This window comes from Hyperolius riggenbachi, chromosome 3 (assembly GCF_040937935.1).
Source record: "Hyperolius riggenbachi isolate aHypRig1 chromosome 3, aHypRig1.pri, whole genome shotgun sequence".
NCBI classification, from domain to species: Eukaryota; Metazoa; Chordata; class Amphibia; order Anura; family Hyperoliidae; genus Hyperolius; species Hyperolius riggenbachi.
The window spans coordinates 66231433-66244727 of record NC_090648.1 but is presented as its reverse complement, the minus strand read 5'-3'; the positions used below and the strand labels follow the sequence as shown (position 1 = coordinate 66244727).

General features: G+C 44.9%; 1 protein-coding gene and 1 long non-coding RNA gene across 7 annotated transcripts in view; one reads left to right on the top strand and one right to left on the bottom strand.

The window, feature by feature from the left end:
- The window catches only part of NFIX (nuclear factor I X), a 291898-nt gene that overhangs the window by 204604 nt on the left and 73999 nt on the right, over positions 1-13295 (top strand). The window lies entirely within an intron of this gene.
- LOC137562697 (uncharacterized) overlaps positions 1-13295 on the bottom strand; it is a 54141-nt gene that overhangs the window by 39421 nt on the left and 1425 nt on the right. The window lies entirely within an intron of this gene.

Genomic DNA, 13295 nt, shown 5'->3' with positions numbered 1-13295 from the left:
CCTGAAGGGAAAAGGGTGTCCCAAATGGTACTTACATCCCCCTTGCCTCCACAAATCCAGTGCTGGGACATTGTCGAGAGGTGCAAGGGCTCGTCGTGTGTGGCCGCGCTTGTTCATAGACCAATGATCTGTACAGAATAATCGTTACTGAGAGTTCTATGCACAGAGGGAGATACTGCTTCCTTCGCAGCTGGAAAAAGCTGTTATTTCCCACAATGCAATGAGGTTCACAGACAGCAAACTGTCAGAACCATGGTTATGACATCACACTATGGGAGGGGTTCCACCACAATATCAGCCACACAGATCCCCCCCCCCCCAATGATCTATTAGAGAACAGGTAAAGATTTCTCATGTGAAACGGGACCACGGAGGGGACCCAGAGGACACTGAGGGACCTTGCAGGCTAGAGGAAGCACCAGAGAAGTACAGATCTTCATTTTAAGGGTCTGCTCAGGATCCCTTTAAGTGAGTGGGACACTTTAACACACACTTCTGCCACACCTCTAATCACGGCCAGCCACACCCATAGTCACGCATATAATAAAGAATTCATAAGCAAAAGATTTAGTTTTATCATTAAAAACCACACTGGTCATTTCTATCATCATTAGTTTTATTTTACAATAATATTTGAAAGTAAGAAATTGATTTAATGGATGTAAATAAAGTTTACAGTCAATTAAAAACATTCTTTAAAGGATACCCGGAGTGACATGTGACATGATGAGATACATATGTGTATGTACAGTGCCTAGCACACAAATAACTAGGCTGTGCTCCATTTTTCTTTCTCTGCCTGAAAGAGTTAAATATCAGGTATGTAATTGGCTGACTCAGTCCTGACTCAGACAGGAAGTGACTATAGTGTGACCCTCACTGATAAGAAATTCCAACTATAAAACACTTTCCTAGCAGAAATTGTCTTCTGAGGGGAGGAAAGAGATAAAAAGGCTAAATATTCATACATTTTAGCTCTGGCATACTTCAATTAATGTGTCATTGAGCAAAAACAATAAAACCGTTAAAAACTAAAAAGTAGATTTAAACATAAAATAAAACTGTGGAATATCTTAAAAATTCATTTTTAGGAGAAGGAAGATAGAGTCAATTTTTTCATTCATTTATTTTCGCTTCGGGTGTCCTTTAAGGAGAAAAATCCATATATTATAGATTATACATCTGGACATCAGTCCTGAAACTGTGACAAATGAGGGAGAAAGAGGAACAGAGAGATTTGGTTCCCAGAGAGGGACTGTAGTCCCTCCAAAAAAAAGGACAGTTGGGAGCTATGAATACTGAGGGTGCAAGTGTACGTGCGCAACCTACACGTTACTGTGCAAATAAAGCTTATAGGTAGCCAAAGTAGATAGATAATACTCTGTATCGCGTTAATCCTCAATCAGGTATATGGTAAACCAAGAAATACGCACATGTGAGACCGATATGGAAATGTATTTGTTTTCACACACAATGGTGACATCTTTGCCACCTTGTCTGCAGCCCCCCAGTCACTGCATGTGTGCCAGCTCCAGGGACTTCAGTACTGGGGGGGTGGCGGATAATCCGCAGTGTGCGAGGGGCAGCTTCCGGCAGCTAGTTATCAGCTGGAGCAGCTGATAAGATGGTAGAGGAGACCTAGAAGCTGGGCAGCCCTTAGGGGGGGTGTTCGGGGAAAGGGAGGGGGCGGCAGGATGAGGCTGGCACAGGGACAGAGGGGGCGAGAGAGACGGGAATATTGTTCCCAGAGCTGCCAGCAGTGCCTGAATATGTGATGCACTAAATAGTGACACTGATGAGATGTATGTAAAAAGGCTGAACAGAGTCACCAATCAGACTGACAGCTCGCTAGGCAGAGAGCGGCTTCAGAGGAACTGGGCTGCCTCCACATCCTGAGACAATGCAAGCTACAAATGGCATTCCAGCTAGACGACTCTGGGCTCCCTGAGGCCCCCGGCCGCAATGTCAGACAACCTATTAGTAGCAATAGCCGGGCTATAGCTGCCCACACACAATAGAGGACAGTCGTTACTGAGCAAGAATTTAAAGGCCCGAAACAAAAAATATCAAGCTACAGGATGCGCACAGAGGGAAACAGATTTGCATGTCTTGCTACAATCAGCAGCTCCATTTACATATATTAGTAGGAAAATGTGTTGCAGTAAATGGCAATTCTGTTTAATGGGCGCGAATGAAAGACTGCAGTTCTGCTCTGGAATATGTCCACCTCAGGCAGCCGAGAGGGCCGCTTGTTCTTCCCTAAGGCCTCTTTCACCCCGGGACGTTGCGTTTGATGCGACGTTAAAGTCGCACAATGTGCACCTAATGCAGCGCATGTAGGTTATAAAATTGGACGTTATTTTGCGCTGCGTTGTGTCTCTTGGTGCGCCGTTTTCGTTGCATACTCATGGAACGAAAACGGCGCATGCGTTACATATAAGAAAAAAAAAAAAAAACATTACTGAGCATGTGCAACACACATAACGCAGCAAATGTATTGCTAAACGCACAGCATGCAGCACCTTCTAAATATTGCTACACGTTACACACAACGCAACGTGTGCACTGTGAATGTCGCACAGACTTTGTATTGCTGTGCGTTATCATTTTTTATAACGTGCGACTTTAACATCCCACTGTGAAAGAGGCCTAAGGGCCTGTTTCCACTACACGCGGATTCTGGATGAAGAAAAACTGACTCCAATGAATGGGCCTGTTTCCACTAAACGCGATTTTTTGATGCATATTTCCCATAGGCTTTCATTGGAGTCAGTTTTTTTGCATCCAGAATCCGCGTGTAGTGGAAACAAGCCCTTACGCTTCCAGTGTGCTAGAAGACGTTGACGTCTCGCGGAGTTCCCCCACAGGCCATGTCTGCTAAAGGCAGTAAATGAGGTAATGAGGCCAGCTTTAGCCACAGTGATGCATGGAACAACCTTAAAGGACAACTGTAGTGAAAAGGATAGGGAGGCTGCCATATTTACTTCCTTTTAAGCAATACCTGGCTATACTGCTGATCCTCTGCCTCTTAAGACTTTTAGCCATAGACCTTGAACAAGCACGCAGCAGATCAGATGTTTCTGACATTATTGCCAGATCTGACTCTATTGACTGCAAGCTTGTTTCTGGTGTGATGCAGACATTACTGCAGCCAAATAGATCAGCATGGCTGCCAGACAACTGGTATTGCTTAAAAGGAAATAAATATGGCAGTCTCCATGTCCCTCTCACTTCAGTTGTCTTTAAGCAGCCCACAGGAAGGAGTTAAAGTACATTTTAAAGGATACAGGATGTGACATGATGAGATAGACAAGTACACAATTAACTATGCTGTGTTTTTCCTTGCTCTGCCTGAAAGAGTTAAACATCAGGTGGGTCGGACTATAGCATTACTTTCACTGATAAGGAATTCCAGCTATAAAACACTTTCCTGGCAGGAAATGACTTCTGAGAGCAGGAAATAGATAAAAGGGGACAATAGTTCATAGATTTTAGCTCTGGCATACTTCAATGAATGTGTCATTGAACAGAGACAATGAGATTGTAAACTTAAAAAGTAGTTTAAAAATAAAATAAAAAAACTATGGAATATCTAGAAAAAAAATCATTTTTAGGAGAAGGAGAATAAATACAATTGCTTGTCTCATCAGTTTATATTCACCTTGTAAATATACCATCTGGCAGCTTAGTAAGCAGAGTGGCCGAAATGCTCCTCCTTTTGTGACAGAAGAGGCTTTTGCCACTAAAAATCCTCTTTTACAAAAATGTGGTCACATGACCCGAAAGAGCTCATCTGGTCAGCAGCTGCTATTGCTTGGCTCAGCGTCATCATCATGTGGTTGTGACTGCAAACAAGAGGGGTGGGCGGCAATTGCTGAGCTTTACGGGAAAACTGCAGCCTGCAGCTCTGGAAAGTTTGTATTGTGGAAGTGGCTGCGTCATTTATTTTATTTCAGCTACTTTGAGGAGTTTACACACAGATATAAAATCCTGGCTGCCGATTGCCTACACTGGACCAGGAAAAGATTTGAGTTTGGAGGGGAATTTTAACAGTCCAATAAGAGATCAATGTCTAAAGGACCAGTCTTTTTTAAAGGACACTTTAAGTAAGAGGGCTATGGAGGCTGCCATTTATTTCCTTTTAAACAATGCCAGTTTCCTGGCAGTCCTGCTGAACTCTTTGGCTTCAGTAGTTTCTGGTCACACACCTGAAACAAGCATGCAGCTAATCCAGTCAGACTTCAGTCAGAAACACCTGATCTGCATGCTTGTTCAGGCTCTATGGCTGTTAGAGTCACGGGATCTGGGGGAACAGCCAGGCAATCTGCATTGTTTAAAGGATACCACAATTGACATGTGGCATAATGAGATAGACATGGGTATGTACAGTGCCTAGCACACAAATAACTATGCTGTGTTCCTTTTTTTCTTTCTCTGCCTGAAAGAGTTAAATATCAGGTATGTAAGTGGCTGACTCAGTCCTGACTCAGACAGGAAGTGACTACAGTGTGAACCTCACTGATAAGAAATTCCAACTATAAAACACTTTCCTAGCAGAAAATGGCTTCTGGGAGCAAGAAAGAGGTAAAAAGGGGAATTTCTTATTAGTGAGGGTCACACTGTAGTGTGTAGTGTAGTAGGGGCAGCACGGTGGCGTAGTGGTTAGCTCTCTCGCCTTGCAGCATTGGGTCCCTGGTTCGAATCCCAGCCAGGGCACTATCTGCAAAGAGTTTGTATGTTCTCTCCGTGTCTGCGTGGGTTTCCTCCGGGCACTCCGGTTTCCTCCCACATTCCAAAAACCTACAGATAAGTTAATTGGCTCCCCCTAAAAATTGGCCCTAGACTACAGTACTTACACTACATAATATAGACATATGGCAATGGTAGGGATTAGATTGTGAGCTCCTTTGAGGGACAGTTAGTGACAAGACAATATATATATATATATATATACACTGTACAGCGCTGCGTAATATGTCGGCGCTATATAAATACTAAATAATAAAAATAATAATAGTTATTTGTGTGCTACGCACTGTACATACCCATGTCTATCTCATCATGTCACATGTCACTTTGGGTATCCTTTAAAGAAAACCTGAACTGAAAATAAAAAGTCAAAATAACTATACACACGTCATACTTACCTCCTGTGTATTCTACTTCTCAATCTCTTTCTCCTCTCCTGCGTCCCATTTGTTCACTGTGATTTCTCTGTCCACCATTTTAAAAATGACCATTACCCCATAACAGCTTCCTGGTCAGCACACTAATAAACTGTAATATCACCCACTTGAGCCATAGGGAAACATGGACATTACCTTGCACATTCAGTTGTAACTGACAACTGCTGATATATAACTGACCGCAACTGGTATATTTCAGTTCTGACAAAATATTGTCAGAACTGGAAGGGATCACTGTAAGAAGAAAATGGTGAGCTTCTGAGAGGAACTGACAGTGAGGTTAGTATATAATATTCATTTGCAGCTACGTCATGTGTTTATTTTAAATAATTTTCCTCGCTTCAGGTTACCTTTAAAAGGAAAGAAATATGGGATCCTCCAGATCCCTCTTACTTCAGGTGTCCTTTAAGGATTGTTTATTTGTATGGTTACTGACTAATAAATTATATTTTGTGCATTCCTCATTGCTTGACTTTCCCCATTCCTAGTACCAAGCATGTGTAGTGTTATTGGCTGTGCACACAATGTACACACAATATTCAAGAAATGCCTGTGGCATATTTGCCATCACCTGACGTAATCACCTGAATGGGTGAACACAGCAAAGAGAATCCAAACAGAAAAAGTTGCGCGTTGTTGGAAAAATTGCGTCAAAAATCATGTTGTGGTTGTGAGCCTTTAGACCTACTTCTTTGTCACTATGGCAAGAGGCCATTTTTTAGTGTCCAGAAAGCTCCCAGAGTCTCATTTAATACGGTAGCTGGTGTGATTATTGTCTAGCGCTGCGTAATATGTTGGCGCTTTATAAATACAATCCTCTATAATAATTTCCCTGTGTCCCTGCGTGTGCTGTCTCTGTGTAGCGTTGTCCGTGCTGAACTGCTGTGCGCATGTGCGCAGCACGGACCCAGCCTCACAGGGACAGGAGGACGGGACCAAGGAGCCGAGCAGGCGGCGTTTTAGCGGGCAGCCGGGTGTGCTGTGGGTCAGCGGGTGGCCGGCATGTCAGCGGGCGGCCGGATGTTCGCCGGGTGCTTATGCGAGGCGGTGAGTAAGTGACGGGTCAGTGGACAGCTGGGTGTGTGGCGGGTCAGCGGGCGGCCAAGAGACATAGACCTAGAGCTCGTTTTTAAACGGGCTTAGGTCTACTAGTAAATAATAATAGAATACTCCTGAGCTTGCTGCACCAAAGTTGGTTTATTTTTTATTTATGTTTTAAAACACTAAAATAGAACATACATTGGGCACCCCTATCCTATCCATTACCAGTCAGACCTCCTTTGTAGGTAGGAGCTTTTAAGTTTTTCTGAAAAGCCTATCCTACCACATACAGGAGAGCGACCATCCAGTATACAGCAGGACCTGGAGTACCGAGCAGGGACGGTTAACTCCCTGCAGGACTATACGGTGATTGCAGGAACTGCAGCCCACCTTTGTGAGTATATATCTATATAATTATATCCTCCCTATACCTGACGATACTGCAACATTGGACTCCTGGTCTCTCCCCACTTCTCACATAGGTATTCTTGGCGGTAACAGTAAATTCGGGCGCCTGAGGCAAGTGGACAAATCGGGCGCCGCCATTCACTCCCATAATAAATATCGTTTAATGGGCGCCCGACAGGAAAAAAGGGCGCCGGAGAAAAATAACGTTTTATAAGCGGCGCCCGGAGACTTTTACTGTTTTATAACTGCTTCTCATGATTACACATTATTTTATGATTTATAATTTTTTAAACATTATTTTTAAACGAAAAACAGTACAATCTTTTTTAAAACATTATTTTGAAACGAAAAACAGCACAATATTTTTTTCACACGTTATTAATGCTTATCACAGGGGGGTCTTAGGTTTAGGCACCACCAGGGGGGTCTTAGGTTTAGGCACCACCAGGGGGGTCTTAGGTTTAGGCATCAACAGGGGGGTCTTAGGTTTAGGCACCACCAGGGGAGTCTTAGGTTTAGGCACCACCAGGGGAGTCTTAGGTTTAGGCACCATCAGGGGAGTCTTAGGTTTAGGCACCACCAGGGGGGTCTTAGGTTTAGGCACCAACACGGGGGTCTAGGGGTTAGGGGTAGGTACAGGGAGGGTTACTTACTATTTTTTTTTAAACGTTATTATACGTTTCACTTTTTAAACGGAAGATTAACGTTTTCACAATTGCCAATTTCATGCACATTATTTAATGATTTATAACTTTATAAAACATTATTTTTAAACGAAATATAGTACATTATATTTTTAAACGTTATCCATGTTTATCGTTTAAAACCCGGCGCCCTTTTTTCCCAGCGCCCCTTTTTAACGTACGCATTCTTGGCCTCTACAAGAAAACCCCCCTATATCTGCATCTGACTTTTTGTTCAGGAGCTCCACCTATTGGCTAAAAATAGTATGCATGAATGTTCATAGTTAAAATGTCCTGTTCAGCTGATTATAAGTTAATTTCCATATTGTTTGGTACCGAACTAAACAATTTGGGACGTTTGACGGGGTGTATTCTTCTGAAGCAGCAGAATGCTCTTCCTCAAATTTTTGTTCCTCTTTTCCTTGATTAACATTCGGCTGCTGACCGATTATGTCGGTGGAATGTGCTCTAGTGACAGTTACACTGTCCTCCATGGTGGATCTGGGTGTGTCTGGCGGATTCCCAGAAACATTATAAATACCTGAGGTCTGTGATTTCTTCCATAGCATTGCTACGTTCTCCATGCAGTCCCCCAAAATAAAACCTTGCACATTCCAAAAAGTACTTACCTTCATCCAGTGGCATAATGGATTATTCATGGGGCCCAGGGCCGGAGCTACCATAGGAAAAAATGGGCAATTGCCCCAGTGCCCCAGAGCCTGTAGGGGTCCCCAAGTTGTCTCTCCCCATCTTAACTATTGCTCCCCAGGGACTCTGCAGAGTCTGTTAAGTTGGGAGGTGATTGGGGGAGGGTCAGCAGCCAGCTCAGGGGCCCAGGAGGGAAATTTGGCCTCTAATGACGCTTTTTAGTTCAGGGGAGTGTCTGTTGGGGGGGGCCCCCAGGCTAATTTTGCCCTAGGGCCCAATTGTTACTTGACCCGGCCCTGATGGGGCCCCTCAGGGTAACGTTGATGGCCCTCCCAATGTTCACACCCCTTCCCTTGCCTCCCCTTGGTGCCCTTCACTGCCTTGGGGCCCATCTCGCAAGGGTCATAAAGTGTGGCCATCATGGTCTTCACACCCATAACAAGTGTAGCCACAAAAACACCTGATCTGAAGGATAGTCCCCTGTCTCAGAGGAAGGGAAGGTTACTAGTTGCCCCCCTCACACACAGCTCTGGACCCCTGTGATCTCAGATGCTGTCCCCACTAGTTACGCCCCTGCCTGCATCTTTCAGCATGGAACAACATGGAACCTCACAGGAGCCTATAGGCACAGAGGTCATGGCACCTTAGATTTCACCCTTAATGAACCTGCAAACCAACAACAAACTGCACGACAAGTCTGTTGTCTGGCCCAGCTGTCACCTGTTCCTTACTTCCCTTGCCCGTCATAGGGAGCTACAGGTGCCCCTTAGTATTAGGTAGCCAGAAGTGCCCTCAGTATCAAGTAGCTAGAGGCGCCCCAACTGAAGGGAGACCTCATCAGTGGAATGCCTAGAGCAGGCTGAATAACCTCTCATTGACATTCTCATCAGGACTCTGGATAGGGAAGGAGGGAGGGAGGTGCTCAGGGAGAGAGGCGAGCCGCCTTTCAATCATCAGGCGCCTGTAGGCACGTGCCTACAGTGCCTTATGGTAAATCCAGCCCTATTTCTATGTCATTCTTTGTCGTCTTTTGGGTCAAAGCGATGAATCCACAGTAACTGTCAAAGACCAGAAGTTTTGTGGGCCGTTATAGAAGACAGCTAATGATATGAAGGCAGTATAACTAGAAGATGCAGCCCTCTCTGAGCGTGATTTTGGCAATAACTTTACATAGTTCTGATTTGGTGGCTCTTGCTTTATTGCTGCTCTCTTCATATGTTTTCAAACATTGAGTTTAATTACACTTTTTTTTGTTTTGTTTGTTTTATCTGTCACTTGGCAGGTCAGGAGGGAAAAAACGAGGTGGCCATACTATGTGCAGATGGCAAATATATAAGATTGGGGTCAAAATGTTCCAGGGACAAATCTCCAAATCTGGAACTGTCCCCAGAAATGTGGAAATTAGGGACAGTTGGCGTTTTTAGATGTTGAAGCTGGACAAACTGGCCCAAGCTGCAAAAAACGAGGCTGGGCAAACCGACTGTCAAATCTGACTGATCCAGGCGTCCTGCACCTGCTGGAGCGTCTGGATACGGCGTGGGACCATAGCAGCTGTCGTGGGAGGAGCCCGCGCAGGTGCCAACATGGCCTTCCCAGCGCCACATCTTCCATGCTGGATGTTCCATTTCCAAACAGATATTTGCTCGCCTCATTAACTCATAGCAGCGTACAAACGGCCAGATGATCATCGTGTTACGTATAAAGCAAGCTAACCTGGGGCATGGCAGTGACTGCGGCAGCCATAGTGACTGCTATGGGGTCCCGGAGAAGAGGGGACCCAGGTGGTCCTTTAAAGTGTAACTGGCATAAAATCAATTCTTTATTTGTATCTGGCAAACAAGTAATAAGGATGCTAACCAGGAAATCCAAAAGTTAAAATCACTATTACTTTTCTTGTTGATTACTCGTTTATTACTCGTCCAAGCCCTATCTCATACAGCTTTATCAATCCCTGCCATGTACTGATGAGGACCAAGTCCGAAACAGGCTGTCACATGTGGGTTTGATATGGCTGTGTAAAACTTAAAGCTATAAGCTTGCAATACACCAGCGGTTCTGGATGCTTGCTTGGCTTAACAAGGGCGAAAAGGGATAATTTGCATATTCAGTAGCAGAGCATTGTAGGTAACCACAAATGTTCACTTATAACTGAATTATTGCAAATTTCCTTCTGTTTTAAGAAGGCAAATTACACCAAGCTTTGATTTTTTAGTAGGAGGGCTTTTTGGTTCCTTTTATCCCCCTATACATTCCTAGTGGTTTGGGTCACCCTGAGCTGCTTGGTTACTCTGTGTTCTTGTTGATAAATGATCATTCCCCAGTTTACCTGACTCTTATTTGGTACACACAAAGGAAGTTGCAGGGCATGCTGGGTTGTCCCTTTTTGCTGCTCTACTTCCCCTCAGACTTAACTAATGTAGCCTGATTGGCTGAAGCCTCTTTCCCTCCTGTTTTCCCCTCCGACACCTCTGTTCCTCTCTGATTCGCCAATATTTCTCTTGCTGAGACAATGCACTTTCTACAGTATAGTGGAGGGCGGGCAAATCAGGCAGAGGAGAGTAAGGGAGGAAATTACATCAGGATTGGCTTCAAAATAGCCACAGTTAAAATGGGAAAAGCTACGAAGGATTTTCTCTTTATTTACTGTAGGAAAATCACTAGAATCAAAATGTGGACAGTGGAATACATGTTTTGTAAGTAGAGCAAGTATTTATCTACTTATATATGTGTTGTTTTTTTTCTGAGATAGTATGGCTGACAGCGCCTCTTTAGTTATGCACTGCTATATTAAAGCGGGCCTGAATTCAGAACGGTTGCTATGCAGAGGATGGAGTCGGGTTAAGCTAGCATATTAAAGGGGAATAGTAGTTTGCCTTAAAGGGAAGATCCGCGGTCCTGCATAAAAAAAAAAAATACTAATCCATTTACCTGGGGCTTCCTCCAGCCCGTGGCAGGCAGGACGTGCCCTCGACACCGCAGCAGAGGCTCCCGGTCTTCTCCGGTGGCGCACCTGACCTGTCCAGGCCGGCTTCCTGGCCAGGCTCTTCTGCGCTCCAAATTGCGCCTCACGTGGGCGCGCTGACGTCATCGGACGTCCTCCAGGCTGTACTGTGCAGGAACAGAACTACTGCACCTGCGCAGTACAGCCGTCCGATGACGTCAGCGCGCCCGCGTGAGGTGCAATTTGGAGCGCAGAAGAGCCTGGCCAGAAAGCTGGCCAGGTCAGGTGCGCCACCGGAGAAGACCGGGAGCCTCCGCTGCGGTGTCGAGGGCACGTCCTGCCTGCCAAGGGTTGGAGGAAGCCCCAGGTAAGTGGATTTGTATTTTTATTTTTTTATGCAGGACCGCGGATCTTCCCTTTAAGGGTAATATGTTATAGTAGTATTTCAATTTGGTTGTTTAAAGCGGACTCGAACTGCCTTAGATCGCAGCGCTGTACTAAGTTATTAGTTATTATTAACAGTCTCCAAGCAGCGATCTCAAAGCGAGGATGTGTGCGCATCAGCGAGCGCGCTCCCCTGATATCCCCATTCCAGGCCATTCACGCCAATTGGCGTAGTGTGGTCCTGGAGCGGCAGCCACATTCACGCCAATCGGCGTGGTGTGGTCCTGGAGCGGCAGCCACATTCACGCCAATCGTCGTGGTGTGGTCCTGGAGCGGCAGCCACATTCACGCCAATCGGCGTGGTGTGGTCCTGGAGCGGCAGCCACATTCACGCCAATCGGCGTGGTGTGGTCCTGGAGCGGCAGCCACATTCACGCCAATCGGCGTAGTGTGGTCCTGGAGTGGCAGCCACATTCACGCCAATCGGCGTAGTGTGGTCCTGGAGCGGCAGCCACATTCACGCCAATTGGCGTGGTGTGGTCCTGGAGCGGCCGCCGCATTCACGCCAATTGGCGGGGAGCGGTCGGCAAGTTGTAACCAGCTTCAGCACTGGGTCCCTCCCTCAATCACAGTATTCACTCTTTATTGGGCCTGTGCTGGTAATAACAATTTCTATAGATGCTTTGAATAGTTACAATCATTAACACACTGTTCCCCATCCCCTACTTGCACCTCTGACACTGTGGTTGTCCTTGATTGGTTTTGGTTTGCCATATCAATTGTTATGTATATAGTGCTTGGGGGGCCCTGATGTAAAACTTACACTGGGGCCCACAGCTTCTTACCTACGCCACTGAAGGCAAACTGTTGTTTTGCATAACATTTTAGTAGGAAGGCTTTTTGGTCTCTTTTAGCCCCTTACACATTCCTGGGAGTTCTGGTTCACCATGAGCTTCCTGGGTAGTGTGTGCCTCTGGGTGTTTAGTCCTACCCCAATAGAGCCATATTAATCCATGCCATGCACTGATTAAGACCAACCAGCCTGCCTGAAACAGTCTGCACGTATGTTGGATTATTGTGGCTGTGTACAATTAACAAGCTGACACATCATTGCATTCCAGCGGTTCTGGAGGTGTGGTTAGCTTACGGGGACAACAAAGGATGATTTGCATACTCAGAAGTGATGCATCGTGGGAGACTTCATATGCTCAATTATAGAATATGTTGAAATTTAGAACCGTGACATTTACAAGCCGATGAAGCTGATGTGCATTGCTGAACTCCACACCAGATATCTTGATGGGCTATTTACATACCTCCAAACTTTTTGAAAAAAGAAAGAGGAACATTTTAAGACACGCCCCTGCCACACCCCTCACCATGCATATCACAAAGAATTCAAAATCAAAAGATGTAGCTTTATCATTCAGATCGCACTGGTCCGGCAGCCTCCATATCCCTCTCATTTCAGGTGTCCAGGCATTTAAGGGACCACTATTGTAAAAACGTGTAAAATGATAAATACATGTGTACACATACATACCTGAAGTACACTTCCTCCAGAGTACAATGCATTATAAATTACTTTTTTTTTCATATGTCATAGTGGGTAGTAAAAGTCTGATAGATCTGACAAGTTTTGGACTAGTCCATCTCCTCATGGGAGATTCTAAGATTTTCTCTTTATTCTTTACAAAAGCACTCTATGGAAAGGCTCTCTATACAAATATTTCAGACAACCTCTCTGCTGGCTTGCACAGTTGGACTGAGTAACTGCCGTTCAATAAGTGCTCTTGAGAATGAAGAAAATCCTGAGAATCACCCATGAGGAGATGGACTAGTTTGAAACCGGTCAGATTAGATTTTTACAGCCTATTATAAGTGACAGTAGGAAAATAAAGTTATTTAATGTGCATTTTACTCTGGAACAAACATACTTGTTACACTTATGCATTTTAAATGTTAACATGTTTCATGATAGTGGTTCTTTAAAGGGATCCAAGC